This window comes from Balaenoptera physalus, assembly GCF_965194825.1.
Source record: "Balaenoptera physalus genome assembly, chromosome: 4".
Taxonomy (NCBI): Eukaryota; Metazoa; Chordata; class Mammalia; order Artiodactyla; family Balaenopteridae; genus Balaenoptera; species Balaenoptera physalus.
This window is the reverse complement of record NC_138891.1, coordinates 110,009,242-110,033,872: the sequence shown is the minus strand read 5'-3', so window position 1 is coordinate 110,033,872 and position 24,631 is coordinate 110,009,242. Positions and strand designations below refer to the sequence as shown.

The following is a 24,631-nucleotide window of genomic DNA, read 5'->3' as shown; positions in this document are numbered from 1 at the left end:
CAAAGGTTTAAATATGAGGGGATTGGAAGGCATAGGTTTTAGTTTTTAGTGAGACAGGCAGACAATGGACAGATTCTATATAAAAGTAGAATTCTGATTCACAACCTGTAACTACTTTCCCAGGAAACCAACCCTCTTATCTATGGTAAATAGCCCAGGAAGCCATCTGCTATATGTCAGACTTATAGGAATTCAGACTACTATCTCAAGTAACAATTTAGGAAGCCAAACCATAAGCCCTGTAATAATTGGCCTCAAATGGTTAGCACTTGATTAATAAGCAACAGCTTCTGCAATTTTTGTCCTATGTCTACCAGAGAAAACCAAACATGCACCCATAACCAATCACACAGGATGCCCTGTTTCTAGTTTGACTGCCTACAGCTTTCCCATACCAACAACGTGTAATCAGGGTCTATGTGAAATCTTCACTTTTCTCCACTCTAAAGCTTTCCTACTTTTCTGTTTACCTTTGCAACTCTGCTAAAACACAAGTTATGATGGCTGAGATTGTTGTTTAAGTCTTTGCTTATTAAATGCTAATAGTTTGGATGTCTTCAGGGAGTCATGGTCTCAATCTTTGGTCCAGTATAATGTTGATACATCTTGAAGTCAAGATCTTACTCCATGTGTATATGTACCATCTTATTCCTGGTTGATGGACTTGAGGATATTCAGGAAGCTGGATATATTCTCATTTTATGGTTTTTTTCTCTAAACTTTCTTCTTGTTAACTCCTTATCCTGATTCAAGTCCTTGCTCAGACATCTTCTTAGGGTGACCTCTCCTGACTACAAAATTTTATACTATAATCTATTTCCTTCTCCCTTCCGCATTGATCATTCCTTATCTCTCTTAACCTGCACTTCTCGCCTTTTAACATATCTCTTTGTTACTTATTTTTCATGTGTTCCCAACTACAACAAAGTGGGACCTTAGACTTAGAATAAAGTTTATGCTTGGGAAGGCTTTGACTGTAAGAACATTTCTCTGAATGAATGAAGCAATGGCAATATTTATGCAAACAATATTTATCAAGTGCCTTTTGCCAGGCGCTGCTGTAGACCCTTGGAATCCATTCATTAATTAAAAAAAAATCATTGCCTTTTACCATTAAAGATGTTGAAATTTAAAACAAAGTCTTGCTCCTGATAAGTTAGTTTCTACTAATTTAGCCAATAACTAAAGACTAACATTCAGTGAATTGTTAAACACATGACTACCACCTAAGTTGGTATCTGGAGAGATGTACTGATCACTAAATCTTCTTCAGCTGTTCTTTCTGTTTTTCATCTCTGAAATTCAGAGCAATAATAATGACATCTCTTCAACTTCCCCATACAGAATGGAAAAGACATTGTTCTTACCTAGTTTTTGTCCTTGCTGTTCATGCCAACACCCCTTTCTTCAATGATTAGCATTTTTATTAATGGCTAATTTATCTCAAAAATGAGAAATTATTTATAAATGTATCTCCCTTTGCTAAGAGATTTTTAAGTACATATAAAACTCTGACACCAAATTTTTCAAGACTAGATTTTTTGCCTAAAAATCTATGCATAGTTTAAAGTAGGCAGATAGCATAGTTTTCTTAAAATTTGTAACATTTCTTTTCAACACAGTGCAGTAAAATATAATGATAGTTGTTATGGGATGAATTGTTTCCCCAAAATTCATGTGTTGAAGCCCTAACGTTTGGTTCATCATAATGTGACTATTTGGAGATAAGGCCTTTAAAGGAATAATTAATGTTAACTGAGGTCATATGGGTGGGCTCTAATATAATGTGAGTGGTATCTTTATAAGAAAAGGAAATTTGGACTCATAGCGAGACACCAGGGGTTTTCAGGCACCAAGGAAAATCCATGTGAGGACACAGTAAAAAGGCAGTCATCACCAAACCAAGTAGAGTGGCCTCAGAAGAAACCAAACCTGCCAGTACCTTGATTTTGCACTTCTAGCTACCAGAATTGTGAAAAAATAAATTTCTGTTGTTTAAGCCACCCAATCTGTAGCATTTTGTGGTGGCAGCCATAGCAAACTAATACAATTATTTTTTCTCCATAATAGTCAAATTTCAAAGTAATTTATGGAAAAAGCAACTGGTAATTTTCTAGCAATAATTATTTCTGACTCATGCTTCTCTTTTGATAACAGAATGCAACTGTGTTTATTCATAAGATCCATTCAGCATCTGCAATAACTATATGCCAAGCGCTGTTTATCTGATTGTTATGGACCAAATTGTTTTCCTTCCAAAATTCATATATTGAAGGCTCTAACCCCAAAGTGATTCTGTTTAAAAATAGGGTCTTTAATGAGGTAATTAAGGTTAAATGAGGTTGTAATGGTGGGTCTCTAATTAGATAGGGCTAGTATATCTTAGAAGAGATACCAGAGGAGTGTTTATGCACACTCTCTCTCTCTCCCCACCCTCTCTCTCTCCCCACCCCTCATCTCCCCCACCCCTATGCACCCATGGGAGGACAGAGCTAGAAGGTACTGTCTGCAGACTGAGGAGAATTTTATAGAAACTAACCCTGCTGGACCTTGACCTTGCACTTTTAGCCTTCAGAACTGTGAGAATTTTAACAAATTTGTTGGCTTAAACAAATTTCTGTTGTTTAAGCCAACCAGTCTCTGGTATTTTGTTACAAAAGCTTAAGCTAACAAATATACATTTTGGTACCATGATCTGGGGTGCTGCTATAACAAATACCCCCAAATGTAGAAGTGACTTTGGAACTGGGTGATGAGTAGAGGCTGGAAGAGCTTTGAGGCACATACTAGAACATTTTAGATTGTCTTGAAGGGAGTGTTTGTAGAAATATGGATGGTAAAGATAAGTCTGGTGAGGGTTTAGAAAGAAAAGATGAGAATTGTAGAGAAAGTATCATCTTAGAGAATACATATGTCATAATGAACTGAATATTGATAGAAATAGGAATGTTAAACGTGTTTCTGGTCTCAGACAGAAATGAGGAACACATTATTATAAACAGGAGAAAATATAATCCCTGTTATAAAGTGCTAAAGAGCTGGGCTGAATTGTGTTCTAGTGTTTTGCACGTGGAAGGCTTGTGAATGACTACCTTGATATTTAGGAGAGGAGACTTTTAAGCAACATGTTGAAGGCATGGCCAGATTTCCCCTTATCACTTATAGTAAAGTACAAGATGAGAGAGATAACTTGAAGGAATTATTAAGCAAAAGAAACCAGAAATGAAGATTTGGAAAATTCTCAGCCTATTTGTACAGCAAAAAATGAAGAAGTATGCTCTAGAGAGAACACAGGGTATGGCTGAATTATCACTGCATAGAGAGATCATCCACAGATTTAATCAGCTATCTCAGCTAAAGCCAGGAATAAAGATAGGATTATACCAGCAGAAATATTGCCAGCTTGGAATAAAGGGGCTAGAGATGGGACAAAATGAAGGATGTGATTTCTGAAATTTTACAAGTCAATAGAGCTATCCTGTAAACACGTCATCCTTCAAGAAAAAGAAAGAAGGCCCTAAAAAGCTGTTCAGGTGCTGCCACTCCCATCACAGTTCTGGGCTCAAGACTGTCTCTTTGGTTTCAGAGGGTGAGGACTTCTTGTTTTTCAGGAGACCAGGTTGCCATTGTTGGGGGCCTCAAGAGTGAGATTGCCATCCAGGGATGCTTGGACAAAGCTACCACTCAAGTGGGAGGGAAGTGGGAGCAAGAACCATGTGGGGCTCAACACAGAGCATCCAGTCAAAGAGTATTATCCTCAAGCTTTACAATCTAATGAAATTTGTCCTGCCCACAGCCCCTTTCTTCTTTCTAATTTCTCCTTTTTTGGGTGGGAATGTCTGTCCTGTTCCTGTTCCGCAGTAATATTTTGGAAGCCTATAACTTGTCTAGTTTTACAGGTTCTCAGCTAGAGAGGAATTTTGCTTCAGGACGAATCACACCTGAGTTCCACCCACAATTGATTTAGATAATATTTAGATGATAATTTGGACTTAGAATTACTGTTGAAATGTGTTAAGACCTTTAGGATGTTGGGATGGGGGAAATAGACTTTGCATGTGAGAAGGACATTGAATTCCAAAGGGTGGAATGTTATGGGCTGAAGTGTGTCCCCACAAAATTCATATGTTGAAACCCCAACCCAAATACCTCAGAATGTAACCATTCTTAAAGATAAGATCTTTAAAGAGGTTATTAAGTTAAAATGAAGTCATTATAGTGATGCACTGATTCAATATGACTAATGTTCTTAGAAGAGGAAGATACACCAGAGGTATGTATGTACAGAGGAAATACCATCTGAAGAGGAAGAAGAGGATAACAGTCTGAAAGCCAAGGAGAGAGGCCTCAGAGAAACCCCACTCTGCCACCAGTTTCCAAAACTTGATCTTGGACTCCCAGTTTCCAAAACTATGAGAAAATAAAGTGTTGTTTAAGCTACCCAGTTTGGGGTATATTGTTATAGCAGTTAATATCATTATCATCAGAATTGTATGCAGTACACTACTTGGAGTAGAAATGGAACAGATACCAAAAAAAAAAAAGCCGTAAGAACTTTTAAAAACAAGTAAAGATAATAAGTAATCTTGAGATGCATTTAAAAATCTGCTAAAAATTCTTACACCACCATTTATAGTGATAGTAATTCCTTCACTATTATTTATAAAAAAAAATAATGACCAAGTTACTGGAAATAAGCCAAAAACCATGTTTTTCCAGTTTATACTTTTCTAACAACTCTATACTCCTATTCATACTTTACTATTTTAGAATATTTAAACAAAGTAATTTATTTTTAGCAAATTATTTTATTAGAAATTTTCACAGTAGTAGTGTCCTTGAGAAAACATTTTTATATTTAAGATAATCCATAACATTGAGATTAGTATACGTCAATATTTCTATAAAGGTAATCATATATATACAAATAGGTATACATACAAATATATACATATATACACACACACACACTCATATACACAGACACAAATACATATATATATATATTTTTTTTTAATAGGTCAAGGTATTTGGTCAATACTGTCTCTTTAGGTATGTTCTAAGTGTTGAGATTTATTTAACTCCTACAAAAAGGATGTCACCAACATGGCAACATAAGTCATTACTGATTTGATCCCCATCATAAGAAGAATAACTGATAACTATTCATGGACAAGACACCACTGAAAGAATGTTATAACATGAGGGTGAGGCTGAAGCACCCCCTACATCACAGAGAACAAGACAGATTGCATTAGAGGGGTAAGAAGAGCAGCTACCTGCTGACCACATTACCCCTCTTCTTGGTTGACACACCATCATGCAAAGAGGTCTTCCCTGAACCTATGGTTCCTTCACTGGGGAAACAGAGTCTATAGGGTCCATCCAGACCCCCAGTATTGTGGGTCACTTTGTCTGGTTCCCAACTCTGGTTTCGCCCCATGAGTATTACAGGGAGTCTATGGTCCTTGACTACTGAGAATCTGGTTGTGATGGAGAAAGGGAGAGGGGCTTATAACATCCCTCATTCAGACCTTAGCAGACCAAGTTCCTACCTTCAGAGCACAAGCAGTAGTCCAAACCAGAGGCTTTGATCATCTGCAGAACCAAGTTAAGTGGTACAGTCTAACCAGGGAAATTGGCAGAGTAGAGGTTTGCCTGATTTGGGTCCTCAAACAAGAAGATACACCAATGCTGGAGCCCTGTCCGTTCCCACTGCCCAGGCAGGGGAGCTGAGCCATAACCCCATCCAATACTAAACATGGTTCTGGGTCCCATCTGACCAGAAGGGCTGGCAAGAACACCTGGAAACTGCATAGCCCAGCAATGTTCAAGCTGACAGAATGGTAAGCAGAGCTGATCATCTCCAGAGCAAAGCCAATACTGAGCATGGAGGTTTACCTTGCAATGACTGGGAAGGGAAGTTAATTCATAGCTCCACGTGTTGCTGAATGTAGCTCTCAGCACCTACTGAGAAAGCATTTGGGGGGAAATTTTGGAGGTGCCTGGAGGGGGCATTCCCATGTTACAGATAGGGGAGCTGACCCATAGCCCTACCCACTTGTGCATGTAACTTCTGGCCTGTCTGGACAGAGAGGATGAGAGGATGGTAGGAATGCCTGGAGACTACATAGCCCAGCAAGCTCCAGCAGAGAGGTGAGGAGGAAGAGCTAACAGTTCACAAAATCCTTTCCAGAGAGGACAAACCATCCTCTCTGAAAGCCAGTAACTCTGTAAGCCAGGGAACATGGGGTATGGGTCAGCTTGAGTCAAGACCACAAACAAAGGGCCTTACTGGTCCTAGAGCTGCTTCTAATGCTGGGCCTGGTGGGCAGGAAAACTAATTCATCGCCCTGTTTATTACTGAATACAGCCTTTAACCCACCTAATTTGGGAACCTAACCAGAGTACACAAGAAGCTGCATAGCCCATCCAACAGCTCAACTTACCATGGCAATTAAACAGAGAGCACAGTCCACGGCTTTCCCTATCTGCAGAGCAAAACTGGTGGCCTCACCTTGCCAAGGAATTTGGTACACACTCTTGCCTGATTCAAGTCCCCAAACAATGAGCTGTACAAGCCCTGGGCCATATCCTGCTGCTCTGCCATGGCAGGGAAGATAATTCATAGTCCCACCTACTGCTGAGTAGAGTATCCAGTCCTGATTGGCTAATAAAAAGCCTGACCAGAACATCCAGGCAACTGTGGAGACCATTTTACAGTCTTACTTGGACAGGGAACCAAGCCAGAAGTCCCATCCAAGAGTCCCCAGTGGCATCCCCCCACAACCTCAGGGCTTGGGCAGTTGCCTCACCCTAAAATATACCCTGATAACAGGCTCCACCTGCCCAAGGACATTACCAGCAGACACATACAGAAACCCAAACTGAGCTGACTGGTGGAGAATTCTATCTGTCAAAGCAAACCTATGAAGTCTGGAGAAGAGGAAACTGCATACCCAAATGCCAATATATGAATGGAAGGAATCAAGGATCATGAAAAATCATGTAAATATGACACCGTGAACTGATACTAAAGAAAACAACATCTATGAAATGTCTGACAAAGAATTCAGAATAATCTGCTTAAAGAAGTTTAGTGAATTACATGAACATACAGACAAATATTCAACAAAATTAGGAAAGCAATGCATAAACAAAATAAGTTCAACAAAGAAAGAGAAACCATCCAAAGAAAAAAATCCCAAACAAATGAACAGAAATCCTAGAGTTGAAAAATACAATGAATTGAAGAATTCAATAGAGAGCTTCAAAAGCATTCTTGACCATGAAGAAGAATCAGTGATCTGAAAGATAGGACATTTGAAATTACCCAGTCAGAGGAGAAAAAAGCAAAAAGAATGAAAAAGAATGAAGAAAGCCTACAGGACTTATGGGACACAATTAAAAGAAAGAGTATTCATGTTATGGAAATTCCAAAATGGAAAAACGAAAGAGAAAGGGACAGAAAGTATATTTAAGGTAATACTGGCTGAAAAATTACATAATGTGGGGAAAAAAATAGACATCCAGATTCATGAGGCCCAAAGACCACCAAATAATTTGATCCTGAATAGGGCTACACTGAGACACATTATAATTAAATTGTCAAAAGACAAAGACAAAAAAATAATTTTTAAAACAGCAAAAGAGAGAAATTATATAGGATAACCCCCATAAAACTATTGGTGGATTTCTCAATAGAAACTGTTCAGGTCAGTGTAGAAAGTCATGATATATTAAATATTAAAAGAAAGAATTGTGAAGCAAAAATTCTATACCCAGCAAAGCTGTCTTTCAGAAATGAAGGAGGGATAAAGACCTTCTTGAACAAACAAAAGCTGAGGAAGTTCAACACCACTAGACTTGCCTTACAAGAAATGATGGAGTTCTTTGAGTAGAAGTAAAAAAGGACTCTAATTAACAATCATAAAACATAAGAAAGTAGTGTAAAACTTGCTGATAAAAGTAAATATATAGTCAAAGTTAGATTCCATAATATGGTAATGGTGATGAATAATTCACTTACAACTCTAGTTTAAAAGATAAAAAACAAAGGTTGTAAAAATAACAATAACTATGATAATCTGTTATTAGTTACATAATATAAAAAAATATGAAAACTGTAACATAATAACCTACAATGTGAAGGGAAGGAGACATGAAAAGTGTAAAATTTAGGGATTTTATTGAAGTTAAGTTATTATCAGCTTAAAATAGGATGTTATAATAATAGGGTTTTCTCTTGTGATTACCATGAGGCTTATATAAAACATCTTAAGATTATAAAACCCTACTTTTGCAAATATTTATGTGCCTCACATCAGAGCACCTAAATACATAAAGAAAAAATTGATAGAGCTAAAGGAGAAAATAACAGTAACTAAATAATAGTTGGGAACTTCAATAACCCATTCTCAACAATAAATGTATCATCCCAGACAGAGAATCAATAAAGAAACATCTGTTTGAAAAACGCTATAGACCAAATCAAACTACAGACATATGTAGAACATTCTATCTGTCAATAGCATAATACATATTCTTCTCAATCACACTGGGACCATTTTCTAGGATAGACAATATATTAGGCCACAAAACAAGACCTAGCAAATTCAAGAAGATTGAAACATACCAAGTATCTCTTCTGACCACAACTGTATGAAACTAGAAATCAATAACAGGAGGAAAATTGGAAAATTCATGAATATATAGAAATTAAACAACACTCTCCTGAAAAGCCAATAGATCAAAGAAGAAATTAAAGGGGGAATAAAAAATATCTTGGGATGAACAAAAATGGAAACACAACATACCAAAACTTATGAGATGCAGCAAAAGCAGTTCTAAGCAGTAAATCATATATTAAGAAACAATAAAAATTCCAAATAAACACCCTAACTCTATGCCTTAAAAACCTAGAAAAAAACCAATAAACTTAGCTCAAATTTATCAGAAGGAAGGAAATAAAGATTTAAGCAGAAATAAATAAAATAGAGAATAAGAAAACAATAGAAATGGTAACCAAACTGAACTGGTTCTTTGAAAGGGTAAACAAAATTGACAAACTGTTACCTAGACTAACCAAGAAAAAAAGGAGAGGATCTAATTCAAATAATAAAAGGAAAAGAAGACATTTCTATTCATACCACAGAAATACTAAGATTCATAACTGACAGCTAAGAACAACTAAATGCCAACAAACTTGACAACCTAGAAGTAATGGAAAAAGTCTTAGAAACATATAACCTACCAAGATTGACTCAGAAAGAAACAGAAAATTTGAAAAAACTAATTACTAATAAGTAGACTGAATCAGTAATCAAAAATCTCCCAATGAAGATAAGCCCCAGACCAGATGACTTCACTGGTGAATTTTACCAGTGAAACTTTTAAAGGAGAATTAAGGTCAATCCTTCCCAAATTCTTCAAAAAAATTGAAGAGGAGGGAACATTCCCAAACTCATTTTACAAAGCCAGCATTACCCTGATGCCAAAGTCAGAAAAGAACAATACCAGAAAAGAAAACTCCAGGTTGATGTCCGTAATGAATATAGATGCAAAAATTCTCAATAAAATACTAGCAAACCAAATTTAGCAAGACATTAGAAAGATCATTCACCATTATCAAGTGGAATTTATCCCTGGGCTGCAAGGATCCTTCAACATACACAAATCAATCAATGTGATACATAACATTAATAATATGAAAGAAAAAAAATCATATGATGAGATAAATAGATGCAGAAAAAGCATCTGACAAAACTCAGCATCTGTTTATGATAAAAGCTCTGAACAAATTAAGGCATAGACGGAATGTACTTCCATAAAATAAAGGTCATATATGACAAGCCCACAGCTAACATCATACTCAGTGGTGAAAGTTTGGAAGCTTACCCTCTAGGATCAGGAACAAGAAAATGGTGCCCACTCTTACCACTTACTGAAAGTTCTAGCTAGAGCAGTGAGGCAAAAAAATTAAAAATAAAATAACTTTTAAAAAGGCATCAGAATTAGAAAGGAAGAAGTAAAATTGTCTCTATTTGCATATGACATGAATTTATACATAGAAAATGCTAAAGACTCCACCAAAAAACTGTTAGATCCAATCAACAAATTCAGTAAAGTTGTATGACACAAAATTAACATACAAAAACCAGTAGTGTGGGGCTTCCCTGGTGGCGCAGTGGTTGAGAATCTGCCTGCCAATGCAGGGGACACGGGTTCGAGCCCTGGTCTAGGAGGATCCCACATGCCACGGAGCAACTAGGCCAGTGAGCCACAACTACTGAGCCTGTGCGTCTGGAGCCTGTGCCCCACAACAAGAGAGGTCGCGATAGTGAAAGGCCCGCGCACCGCGATGAAGAGTGGCCCCCGCTTGCCGTAACTAGAGAAAGCCCTCGCATGAAACGAAGACCCAACACAGCCAAAAATAAATAAATAAATAAATAAATAAATAAATAAATAGATGACACAGTATAAGCAAGATTTAAAAAAACAAAAAAAACCCCAAAAAGCCAGTAGTGTTTCTATACACCAACAATGAATTACTTGTAAATAAAAATTATGCCACTTGCAATATTAAGAATATATTAAAAATAAATATCAATATCAAAACCAAAAATATTTAGGAATAAATTTAACCAAGGAGGCTAAAAATCTTTACTGTGAAAACTATCAGAAATTGATTTAAAAAAATCAAAGAAAACACAAGAAAAATGGAAAAGTATCCAGTGTTCATAGATGGGAAGAATTAATATTGTTAAAATGTGAATGCTACCAAAAGCCATCTATAGATTCAGTGCACTCCCTATCAAGATAGAAATGGCATTTTGTATAGAAGTACAAAAAATTCTAAAATTTATATGCAATCACAAAAGACCTTGAATAGCTGAAGAAATCCTGAGAGAAAAGAACACATCAGACATCGCACTACCTCATTTAAATCTATATAATAGTTATATCAAGCTACAGTAATAAAAACTGTGCAATATTGGCATAAAAGCAGACAGATAAACCAACTGGACAGAACTGAGAGCTGAGAAATAAACCCAAGCATATACGGTGAACTAATTTTTGACAAGGGATCCAAGAATAATCAATATAGAAAAGACAGTATCTTTAATACATGGTGCTGGGAAAATTGGATATTCACAGGTAAAAGAATAAAACAAGACCACTATCTTACACCACTCACAAAAATTAACTTGAAATAAACTAAGGACTTAAATGTAAGACCGGAAACCATAAAACTGTTAGAAGAAAACAGAAAAATTACTCCTTGACATGGGCCTCGGCAATGATTTTTTGGATATGACACTTAAAGCACAAGCAACAAACTAGAAAATAAACAAGTGGTACTATATCAACTAAAAAAGTCTGCACAGAAAAAAAAATTAAAGTAAAAATGCAACCTATAGAATGGAAATATATTTTCAAAGCATATATCTGATAAAGGGTTAATATACAAAATATAAAGACAAATAGCAACAAAAACAAATAATCCAATTAAAAAATAGGCAAAGGAGCTAAATGGACAGTTTTTTAAAGGAAAGTACACAAATGGCCAGCAGGTACATGAAAAGAAGTTCATCACTAATCATGAGGGAAATGCAAATCAAAACCACGAGATATCACTTCATGCCTCTTAGAAAGGCCATCATCAAAAAGTCAAGAGATAAGACATGCTGGCAATGATATGGAGAAAAGGGAACACTTGTGCACTGTTGGTGGGATTATAATTGGTACAATCACTATGGAAAATAATATAGAAGATTCTCAAAACTTTAAAAGTAGAACTATCATGTGATCCAGCAATTCCATTTCTGGAAAAACATTAAAAGGAAAGAAAAGGCATTGTCCTAAGTGAAGTAAGTCATACAGAGAAAGACATATACTATATAATCTCACTTATATGTGTAATCTAAAAAAAAACAACAAAGAAAAACCCAAACTCATAGAAAAAGAAATTATATTTGTGATTACCAGAGGTGTGAGAGTGGAGGTTGGTAGAACTGAAGGAAGGAATAAAAAGGTACAAAATACCAGTTATAAGATAAATAAATACTGGGGATATAATGTACAACGTCATGACTATAGTTAATGCTTCTGAATATTTGAAATTTGCTGAAAGAATAAATCCTAAAATTCTCATCATAAGGAAAACATTTTTTTGTTAACTATATGAGTGGATGGTTGTTAACTAAACATTGTTGTAATCATTTTATAACATACATGTTTCAAGTCATTATGCTGTACACCTTATCTTTATAAAGTGCTGTATGTCTATTATATCTCAAGAAAACTAAAAAAAAAAAAACGTACTTTATTTCATTTTTTTCTATAACTTTTACAGTATCCTGGAGTAAATTATATGAAGATTAACGAATGTCAATTGACATTTATACATAGAAATTTTGTGGAAGATGAAAAGGAAATGGAAATTTTATGAAATTTATTTTCTATCATATGGTCATCAATTGTACTCATGTGTCCTCTGAAAAACACAAACCCCTAAAATACAAACCCCTAATAACCCATCTCAGTAATGTTTCTCACTAGGAAGACTATTGACATTCTGGTGAACCAACTATTTACTTATTAAACACAATAATTCTCTTTAATTTTCCTGACTATCAGAAATGCCCATACATATTTTCAAATGCCCTTGGAGTGGGGCTCAGAGATAAAGGGACAGTATGAGAATAAAAGCAATAGATTGAAGTATACAGCCATGACCAGTCTAGCAGAAGAAATACAGGCCTGTTTTCTTATGGATAAATCATATCTTTCTCTATTGACTAATCAGTTGCATGTATGTTTAACCCTTGCAAGCCTTTCTGGAAAGAATAAGGAAGAAGCAAGTTTCTACAATGGTAATGAATTCATGTTTCCATTACAGCACCTGTGAAAATCAGAGACGGGTCTTAGACCTCCCAAATATCCCCAAAGTGAATATGCTGTTGTGGAGATCAGGCAACAAAGCTGTCAGTAAATGTTGCAAGGTCTTTAAATGTACAAAAGAGCTAGGGAGTTGGAAGATGTGGGAGTAAAATTTCTTCTCTTTTGCCCTTATACATCTTAGACAACCTTGCATTTCTAAGAACTGCAAGTGAACATTGTGAGAGTTGACAAGAAAGCATCTAAGAGTAACATTTTAACCTTGCTTTCTGAAAAGACCTTGAGACCCATTTCTCCCTGAATGGAAAGAAAGAGACTTGGTCTCAGAAAAGCAATAAATTGTTAAAAATGTCATTTCCATGATACAGTAGGATTCTCAGGCCTTCAAAAGCTGGTTATTTTGTGTTAAGTTTAAATAACAACAGAGGAAATTATATTTTGTGTTAAGTTTAAATAACAGACCTTCTTATCTTTATCTTCCTGTCAAGAACCACATCCCCCTACCTCCGCAGAAATGCATGATAAAGAAATGTGTGGAATAGAAATGCTACACTGTGAAAGGGGAACTAGAGAAATCTCACTTTACCATTTTAAGTTCCTTGTATATTTCTAATGCAATACAAGTATTCAAACTAATTGATAAAAACTGTAACATATGAAGCATTTTCATAACTTAGCTTTTCTAAAAGAACAGTGATTTAGGAGCCAATTTTTTAAATTGTGGCCATCCTTAGATCACTGGTAATTATTGATTTAATGTTGTTTGTTTAATTACACTGTTTTCTAAAAAATATCTTAAGTATTTTTTTAAGCAAAATTGAGAGAAAATTACATATAGTGATTTCCCATATATTCTCTGTCCCACTCGTTAATAGTCTCCCTTATTATCAACAGACTACCATGAGGTGGTACATTTGTTACCACTGATGAACCTACATTGACACAACTAGATTACCTGAAGTCCATAGTTTACATTTATGGTTCACTGTTTGTGTTGTACATTTTATGGTTCTACGGGTTTGAATAAATCTATGACATGTATCTATCATTATGGTGTCATACACTGTATCTTTACTGCTCTAAATATCCTCTGCTTCTGTCTATTCATTCCTGACCCCCTAAGCCCTGGCAACTACTGATTTTTTAACTGTCTCCACAGTTTTGCCTTTTCCAGAATTATAAATTGGAATTATAAATCATGTATTCTTTTCAAACTAGCTTCTTTCACTAAGCATTATGGATTTAGGGTTCCTACATGTCTTCTCATGGTTTGATTGCTCATTTATTTTTAGTGAATAATATTATATTGTTTGAATGTACTACAGTTTATTTATCCATTTACCTACTGAAGGACATCTTTGTTGCTTCCAACTTTTAGCATTATGAATAAAGCTGATATACACATCCAGGTACAGGTTTCTGTGTAAACATATAAGTTTTTCAATTCCTTTGGATAATAACCAAAAACATCACTGCTGGATTCTATGATAATATTATGTTTAGTTTTATAAGTAACCAGCAGACTGTCTTCTAAAGTTGCTACACAATTTTGCTTTCATGCCAGAAATGTGTAAGAGTTTCTGTTGCTCTACATCTTACCAGCATTTAGTATTGTCAGTGTTCTAGATTTGGGCTATTCTAAGAGGTGTATAGTGGTATCCCATTGTTGTTTTAATTTGCCTTTCTCTGATGACATATGATGTGGAGCATCTTTTCATATGCTTATGTGCCATTTGTATATCCTCTTCAGTGAGGTATCTGTTAAGGTCTTAGGCCCAGTTTTAATCACATTTGTATGTCTTTATTGTTGAGATAAAAAGATTTTTGTGTATTTTGAATTAACAGTCCTTTATCACATGTGTCTTTTTCAACATTTTCTCCTAGTCTGTGGTTTGTCTTGTTCTCTTGACATTGTATTTTGCAGAGCATAAATTTCTAATTTTAGTGAAGTCCACATTGTCATTTATTTCATGGACCATTCTTTTGGTATTGTATCTAAAAAAGTGATCACCATTCCCAAGGTTGTCTAGTTTTACTCTCTTATTGTCTTCTAGGAGTTTACTAGCTTTGCATTTTACATTTAGATCTGTGATCCATTTTACTTATAAGATTTGTCTAGATTTATATTTTAGCATGTGGATCCCTAGTTGTTCTAGCACCATTTGTTGAAGAGACTATCCTTGCTCCACTGTATTGCCTTTGTTTCGTCAAAGATCAGTGAATTTCATTTATATTTATATTCATCTATTTCTAGGCTTTCTATTCTGTCCCATTAATTTTTGTCTATTCTTTCAGTATCACACTATTTTGATTACTGTAGCTTTATAGTAAGTCTTGAAGTCAGGTAGTATCACTCCTCCTACTTTGTTCTTCCCTTCAATATTTTTTCATTTATACTGGGTCTTTTGTCTCTCTGTATAAACTTTAGAATTGAGTTTGTGGATATACCAAAATAACTTGCTGGAATTTTGATTGAGATTACATTGAAGCTATACATCAATTTTGGAAGAAATGACATCTTTACAATATTGAGATTTCCTGTCCATAAACATGGGACATTATTTAGATTTTTGTCCTTGTTCATCAGACTTTTGTAGCTTTTTTCATATTTATCTTACACATATTTTATTAGATTTATATATAAGTTTTTCATTTTGAGAGCACGCTAATGTAAATGGTATTGTTTTTTCTTTAATTTCAAATTCCACTTGCTCGTTGCTTTACAGTAAAGCAATTGACTTTTATATATTAATTTCGTATCCTGCAACCTTACTATAATTGCTTGTAGCTTAAGGAGATTTTTGGTCTATTCCGTTGGACTTTCTACATAGATGATCATGTCATTTGTAAATAAGACAATTTTATTTCTTTCTTCTCATCTGTTTATCTATTATTTCCTTTCCTTGTCTAGTTGTATTACCTAGAACTTCCAGTATGATGTTGAGAAAGAATGGTGTGAAGGAACATCTTTGTTTTGTAACTGATTTTAGTGGGAAAACTTCAAGTTTTTCACCATTAATTATGATGTTAACACTAGGATTTTTGTAGATATTCTACATTAAATTGAGGAAGTTCCCCTTTATTCCTACTTTGCTGATAATTTTTATCATGAATGAGTGTTGAATTTTGTCAAATGTCAAATGCTTTTTTGCATCAATTAATATGAACATGATTTTTTTTTCCTTTAGCCTGTTGTGATGAATTACATTGATTTTTGAATATTGAACAAGCCTTGCATACCTGGACTAAATCCCAGGTGTTTATGGTATATAATTGTTTTGTATATTGTTGGATTTGATTTGTTATTATTTTGTCGAGAGTTTTTTGTATCTGTGTTCATGAGAGATACTGGTCTGTAGTTTGTTTTGTTTCCTTTTAATATCTTTGTCTGGTTCCATTAGTGTAGTGATGTCCTCATAGAATCAGTTAGGAAGTATCCCTCTGTTTCTATCTTCTGAAAGAGATTGTAGAGAATTGGTATAATTTTCTCCTTAAATGTTTGGTAGAATTCCCTAGTTTATCCACCTGTGGCTGTTTTTTAGTTTTGGAAGGTAATTAATTATTGATTAAATTTTAAATAGATACAGTCCTATTAGTTGTCTAATTGTTGCTGTGTGAACTTTGGCAAATTGTGTCTTTTAAGGAATTGAGCCATTTCATCTAGGTTATTAAATTTGTGAGCTTAGATTAGTTCATAGTGTTCCTTGATTATTGTTTTAATGTCCATAGGATCCACAGTGGTTTCTTCTCTTTCCTTTCTGATATTACTATCATGGGTCCTCTCTCTTTTCTTCTTAGTTAGCCTGTCTAGAGACATAATTTTATTGATCTTTATTTTTATTTTTATTTTATATTGAGGTGTAGATGATTTACAATATTGTGTTAGTTTCAGGTGTACAGTAAAATGGTTCAGTTATACATATACATATATCCATTCTTTTTCAGATTCTTTTCTCATGTAGCTTATTACAGAATATTGAGTAGAGTTCCCTGTGCTATACAGTAGGTCCTTGTTGATTATCTGTTTTATATATAGTAGTGTGTATATGTTAATCCCAAACTCCTAATATATCCCCCCCCCCCAACTTTCCTCTTTGGTAACCATAAAGTTGTTTTTGAAGTCTGTGAGTCTGTTTTGTAAATAAGTTCATTTGCATCACCTTTTTAGATTCTACATATAAGTGATATCATATGATATTTGTCTTTCTCTGTCTGACTTACTTCACTTAGTATGATAATCTCTAGGTACATCCATGTTACTGCAAATGGCATTATTTCATTTTTTGATGGCTGAGTAATATTCCATTGCATATATGTACCACACCTTCTTTATCCATTCCTCTGTCACTCTTTTAAATGACATATTCTCTTAAAGAACAAACTTTTTGTTTTACTTTCTATATTGATTTTCTAGTTTCAATTTGATTGATTTCTGTTCTAATTCTTATTTATTTTCTTCTATTTACTTGGATTTAATTTGCTCTTGTTCTTCCTGTTTCCTATATGGAAACAATGATTTTAGATCTTTCTCCTTTTCTAACATATGCATTTAATGCTATAAGTGTCCCTGTAATCAGTGCTCTTCATTAATTTCACATATTTTGATAAATTGTGTTTTTATTTTAATTTAGTTCAAAATATTTTTTATTTCTCTTGAGATATCTTCTTTGATCTATATATTGTTTAGATGTGTGTCATTTACTCTGCATGTATGTTGGAATTTTCCATTTATCTTTCTGTCATTGATTTATAGTTTAATTTCATTGTGCTCTGAGAGCAAACATCAGGTGATTTCTATTATTTTCAGTTTGTTAAGGTGAGTTTTATAGCCCATAATGTGATCCATTTTCGTGAAAGTTTCATGTGAGCTTCAGAAAAATTTGTATTCTGCTGTATTGGATGAAGTAGTCTATAGATGTCAATTATCTCCAGTTGATTGATGGTGTTGTTGAAGTCAAATATGTCCTTGCTGAATTTTTCCTGTTGTATATTTGTCCACTTATGATAGAGGAGTGTTTAAGCCTCCAACTATGACAGTGGATCTATTTATCTTTGTAGTTCTGTTAGTTCCCATCTCCTTTAGTTGATGCTCTATTGTTAGGCAAATATCCTTTTCATTGTTATGTTTTTGGATAACTGATCTCTTTATAGTTATCTAACACACTTCATTATTCCTGATAACTTTCCTTCCTTTGAAGTCAGTTCAACCTGAAATTAATAGAGCTATTCCTTATTTCTTTTGATGAGTCTTAGTACAGTATTGATTAGTATTAATACATTTTCCTACATCCATTCACTTTTAATCTACATGTCTTTATATTTAAAATGGGTTTCTTAAAGACAAAATATAGTTGAGTACTTTTTTGGACAAACTCTGACAATCTCTATCTTTTAATTGGTGCATTTAGACCACTGACATTCAAAGTGATTATTGAAATAACTCGATTAATATCTACCATATTTCTTAACGTTTTCTTTTTGTGTCCTTAGTCTTTGTTCCTATTTTGCCTTCCACTCGTTTTCTGCCTTTTGTGATTTTAACTGAGCATTTTATATAGCTCGAATTTCTCTCCTTTTATAGCATAGCAGTTTAGTTCTTTAAAAAAAAAAAATAGTGGTTTTCCGAGGGTTATTAACATACACTTATATGTAATCAAAATCCACTTCCCATAACACTATACTTCTTCGTGGGTAGTGAGAGTACCTCATAATAACAAAATAATTCTAATTCCTCCTTTCCATCCCTTGTATCATTGTCACCATTCATTTCACTTATATATAAGCATACATAAGTGCATATATATATCAATAAATTATTATATATACCACATATATAATATATATAATCGTATGTGTAATACATAAAATATATACATAAGTTACATAATCAAATACATTATTGGTATTGCTATTTGTACTAAGTCTTACTTATTTATTAAGAGTAAGAATAATAGATGTAATCTTCACTTATTCCTTCTTTAATGCTTTGCTTATATATATATATATATATATATATAGTCAGGTTTTTGAACTATATTATTTTCCTTCTTTCTAAAGAACTTCTTTTAACATTTCTTGCAAGGCACATCTACTGGTAACAAACTCCCTCAATTTTTGTTTGTCTGAAAAAGTCTTTATGTCTCCTTTACTTTTGAAGATAATTTTGCTTTTTACAGAATTTCTAGGTTCACGGTTCTCTTTTCTGTCAATACTTTTAATATTTCACTCTACTCTCTCTTTTGCATATTTTCTGAGAAGTTGGAAACAATTCTTATCTTGTTCTTCTATAGGTAAGGTGTTTTATCCCCCTTTTTACAGGAATTTTCCTGTATTTTTGGTTTTCTGTAGTTCAAAAATAATATTCCTAGATGTAGCTTTCTGGACATTTATTAAACTTGGCTTCTCTGAGCTTCCTAGACCTGTGGTTTGGTGTCTGACATAAATTTGGGGAAATTATTAGCTAATATTTTTTCAAACACCATATCTGTTCTTTTTTCTCCACTTGATATTCTCATTAAGTGTATGTTACATCTTTTACAGTTGTCCCACAATCCTTAGACATCCTTTTCTGTTTTTATTCTTTGTTCTCTTTGCCTTTCAGTTTTCAAGGATTTTATTGGTATATTCTCTAGTTCAGAAATTCTTTCCCCATCCTTTTCCAGTCCACTAATAAGCAAATAAAAAACATTCTTAATTTCTGCTACAATGCTTTTGACCTCTAGTATTTCTCTTTTGTTCTTTTTTCTAGGATTTCCATGTCTCTGCTTACACTGACCATCTGTTTTTACATGCTGTATACCTTCTTCATTAGAGTCCTTAGCATATTAATTATAGCTATTTTAAACTCACAGTCTACTAATTCCAACACCCCTGCCATATCTGGTTTTGGTGCCTGATCTTTGTCTCCAAAAGCAGTATCAAATTTCTTTTGATAAGCCTTGTAAGTTTTTCTTCATAATGAGACATAACTTACCAGGTAAAAGAAACTGCTATAAATAGGCCTTTAGTAAAGTGATGGTGAAGTATGGGGTAAGGGAAAGTGTTCTGTAGTACTATTATTTTATCTGTCTTTTAGTGAGCTTATGCCTCTGAACTGTGAGCATTGCATTTTTTTTTTTTTTTTCTTTCCCCATAGGTTGGACAGGATGGTTAGAGTGACTGGAGTTAGGTATTTCCTTTTCCCCAGATCACTTTGGCTCTGATAATATCCCAGTAAGTTAGATTGTGGTTAAGTAGTTTCCCCTGAAAGCAGTCCTTGTTAAGAATAGAGTTCTTTTGTATATTTTGAAAGGGTTCACTTTGCTCTCCCCTGCCAGAAGCTGGAGGGGATTTTTCTCTGATATTTATTGTGGGAAACTGGCAGACCTCCTTTACCTATCTCACAATATTGTGGGAGCCACCCTATGACTGGGTCTTTCTCAAGTTTTAACTCTCACACTGTTTACACCGAATTTCCAGCAATTTGTAAATTACAGTTCATGGTTTCCTACCCAAGCACTTGTTCCCATAGAGGTTTCTGTTTATGATTTTCTACTCAGGTAAGCAGTGACTCCCTATATTCTTCTGTCTCTCCAATCTTGGGGAAGCAGTTTGCCCTGTGTCCTCCCCTCTCTTACAGATCAAAGAAGAGTTATTTTTTTTTCAATCTGTTCAATTTTTTACTTGTTTAAGAATGCCTTCATGATTTCTAAGCTCCTTCCATGTGGAAATGGAAACTGGCACAAACACTTTTGGGTTTTAATTTGGTATTATTTTGCATATAGAGGAAAAACTCAGATAATTATAAATGAAAAACAATGTATCTTACTATTAATTTATGAAAATCTTAACATTCTGGTTTTTTTTTTTTTTTTACTTTGTATATTTTATTTGGTTTGTTTTTTTTTAAATAAAGATGCAGTTTCATTCTTGGCAATCACATAAAATACAGTCATTGTAGTAAACTCCAAGAAATCATTATCTAATATTGGATAATCTAAAATAAATCTTGCAGACAAAGGTCTTTCTGAAGTAGATGCAATATATCCTGAGAGCAGGATCAAATTACATTCTTTCTGGCTCAGGACAGAGTGTTCACTATTAAATAGGGGACTAGATCACCTAATAAGGTTGTTGGCTACACATCAAGATATGTGTGACTACTGGGTTGGCTAGATATTTTTGTCTCATTCATGTGAAGGCAGCATAATTACTAAGATTTTTTTTTAACCAATTCCACATACCTTAATCATCAATGGAAAATACTTTTTACATATATAATGCTGAAATAAAAGCTTTTAGAAGATATAACAGTAACAGTATTTGAAGCACTTGTAATGCTAACTAACCAGCGAGGTGTATGTCACTGTTTAAACAACTTATCCTGTGCTACTTTAATGTGGTTATTATACAGACAATATGGCCATTTCCACATCATGCATCTTTATACAGTAAGTTGCTATTGATAGGAAATCACAAGTAAAAATTTAGTAGATAGTTCTAAATTGTTTTGCAAAATATTTTCATGCCTACACTAAGAGAATGAGACTTTCTCCTTCTCTAGAAATGCTTCCCTATTGATATTTTCATTATAATTTTTAGATTCCAGGTGAGGGTGAACAACAATTTTTGTGTTTTCTCTTCTAAACTCATCTTTTGTAAATACATTTCTTTGTCACATTCATTTTTGTAGTCTTTTACACATTGATTTGTAAAAGTTATTATATACTCTGGACACCAAATGGTTGAATAATTTGGAAATATCTCCTTGTAACTACCAAAACTTCTTTTTACTTAGGTTATGTTCTTTATTGTATTGAATGTTAACTTCAATAAAGCCAAATTTACCAATATTTTGCTTTATGATGTACAGTTTCAGTGTTATTTAGGCAATCCCACAAAACACCAAGGTTATGGTATTATTGTCTAATATTTCCTTGTAAACATTTAATTATTTTGTTTAATACATTTAAGTTCTTTTTTATTTTTATAGATGATGTAATGTAGAGGTCTACTATTAATTTTATTACATGACAATAACTGAATGTCCCAGGACTATTTGTGAAGCGTTAGTCCTTTAATCATTGATTTGTAAATAGTTGGTAAATACCAAGTTTCAATTTATCTGTGTATCTGCTTCAATTAATCTATTATTCCTGAGAAAAAATTTAATGTCAATAAAATTGACTTTCCCCTTAGTTTTCTTGAGGTTAAATGTGTTCCAAAATTCTGAATTTCACAGAATTTATTAAGGAAATACTGTAGGTATACTCTGTATTACACTGCATCCCCAATATGGTCAAGGGCAACACTTTGTATGAGACTAATTAAAATTTATGTAACAAAAAATATTCATATTACATGATATAAGTAATAACCCTAAATATGCTCACATCACTTCATGTCAGATTTTTTATCTAATTTGGTCAGGTCAGGTCAGATTTTTTTCTATAACATTAGTTATGAAAAACTTTAAAATTTTAAAATTCTGAAAAATTTTAATGGCTATATTAATAGGATTAATTTTACAGAAGATATGCAAGACCTCTATATTGTAAGTGACAAAACATTGTTAATGGAAGTTAACATATACCTAAATAAATGGAGATATATCCTGTATTTATGGATTAGAAGATTCAATATTTCTAAGATTGTAATTATTCCCAGTTTTATTTATAGATTCAAAGAAGTTTCAATTACAATCCTAGCAGGCATGTCAAAGACCTATATAAAGTTTTTCTAAAATTTATATAAAAAAAGGATTTATAATATTAAAAAGTAAATTGAAGTTCCAATTGAAAGACCTTATATTTAGACTAATTTTTAAGTTAGAATAATCAAGACAGTAGCATTGACATGAGAGTAGCCATATAAGACCAATGAAATGAATTCAGAAATAAAGCAAAACTTATTTGGCAAATTAATGTTTGAAATTAACAGCATAATTCAAAGGACTAAATATAGATTTTTTTAAACACAAAGTGCTGGAACAACTGGATATCTAAATTTTCTTTTTTTTTAATAATGCTGAAATTTACATCATACAATATAGACCTAAATATAAAAGCCTAAATTATAATAATTCTATAAGGAAAGAGGGGAAAATATTTGTTACCTTGCAATAGACAAAGATTAATTGAAGAAGGCACAAAAGCACGGGTTATAAAATTAAAAGTTATATAAAGTACTTCATCAAAATTAACAACTCTTTTCCTCTTCCAAAGATACAATTAAGGAAATGAAAATATAAGTAAAAAATAGGAAAAATATTCAGAATTCATAATCTGAGGAAAAGTTTGTATGCAGCATTTACAAAGGTCTTTTAAAATTCAAAAAACAGGAAAACCAAAATCATTTAAAAATGGGAAAAACTGACCTGACACTTCAAAGATATATGAATGGACAGTAAGCACATTAAGCTGCAAGATCATTAATGATTAAGAAAATGGGAATTTAAATCACAATAAGATACCATGACATTCATACCAGAATGGCTAAAATTAAGAAGACTGAAATAACATGTGTTGGTAATTATGTGGTACAACTGAAGTTCTCAGAGATAGTTGATAGGAGTAAAAAATGCTACAATCACTTTAGAAAACCAGGTTGCCAGTGTTTTAAAAAGTAAAACATACGCAGCAATCCAAATCATAGGTATTTAACCATGAGAAATAAACTGTATGCTACATCGGAAGGTGTTATTCATACCATTGCATAAAAATATTAAAATGCCTAGGAGTAAACCCTTGTAAGGAGGCAAAAGACCTGTACTCCAAAAACTATCAGATGCAGATGAAAGAAACTGAAGATGATATAAAATGGATGGAAAGACATACCATGTTCTTCGTTTGGAAGAATCAACATTGTTAAAATGAACATACTACCCAAGGCTATCTACAGATTCAATGCAATCTTTATCAAATTACCAATGACACTTTTCACAGAACTAGAACAAAAAATAATTTTAATTTGTATGGATACACAAAAGACCCTGGATAGCCAAAGCAATCCTGAGAAAGAAGAATGGAGCTGAAGGAATCAAACTCCCTGACTTCAGTCTACACTACAAAGCTACAGTCATCAAAACATTATGGTACCGGCGCAAAAACAGACATGTAGGTCATTGGAACAGGATAGAAGGAACAGATATATACCCTCACATTTATGGTCAGTTAATCTACAAAAAAAAGAGGCAATAATATACAATGGAGAAAAGAGTCTCTTCAATAAGTGGTGCTGGGAAAACTGGACAGCTACATGTAAAGAATGAAATTAGAAAATTCTCTAACACCATATATAAAAATAAACTCACAATGGATTAAAACCCTGAATGTAAGACTGGATACTATAAAACTCTTAGAGGAAAACACAGGCAGAAAACTGTTGAACATAAATCGCAGCAATACTTTTTGGATCCATCTCCTAGAATAATGGAAATAGAAACAAAAATAAACAAGTGAGACCTAATTAAACTTAAAAGCTTTTGCACAACAAAGGAAAATATAAACAACATGAAAAGACAGTCTGTGGACTGGAAGAAAATATTTGCAAATGATGCTACCAACAAGAGATTAATTTCCAAAATGTACAAAACAGCTCACACACAAAAAAACCCTTAATAACAGCTTAATAACAACAACAACCAAAAATACCAACCCAATCAAAAAATGGGCAGAAGATCTAAATAGACATTTCTCCATAGAAGACATACAGATAGCCAACAGGCACAGAAAAAGATGCTCAACATCATTAA

At 33.6% G+C, this 24,631-nt stretch overlaps 1 long non-coding RNA gene across 1 annotated transcript in view; it reads left to right on the top strand.

Annotated features, from left to right (window-relative positions):
- LOC309660155 overlaps window positions 1-24,315 on the top strand; it is a 498,632-nt gene extending 474,317 nt beyond the window's left edge. The window contains exon 3 of the long non-coding RNA XR_014263215.1: window positions 8,973-24,315. This is a non-coding gene — a long non-coding RNA (uncharacterized lncRNA). The remainder of the gene's footprint in view (window positions 1-8,972) is intronic.
- The last annotated feature ends 316 nt before the right edge of the window (window positions 24,316-24,631 follow it).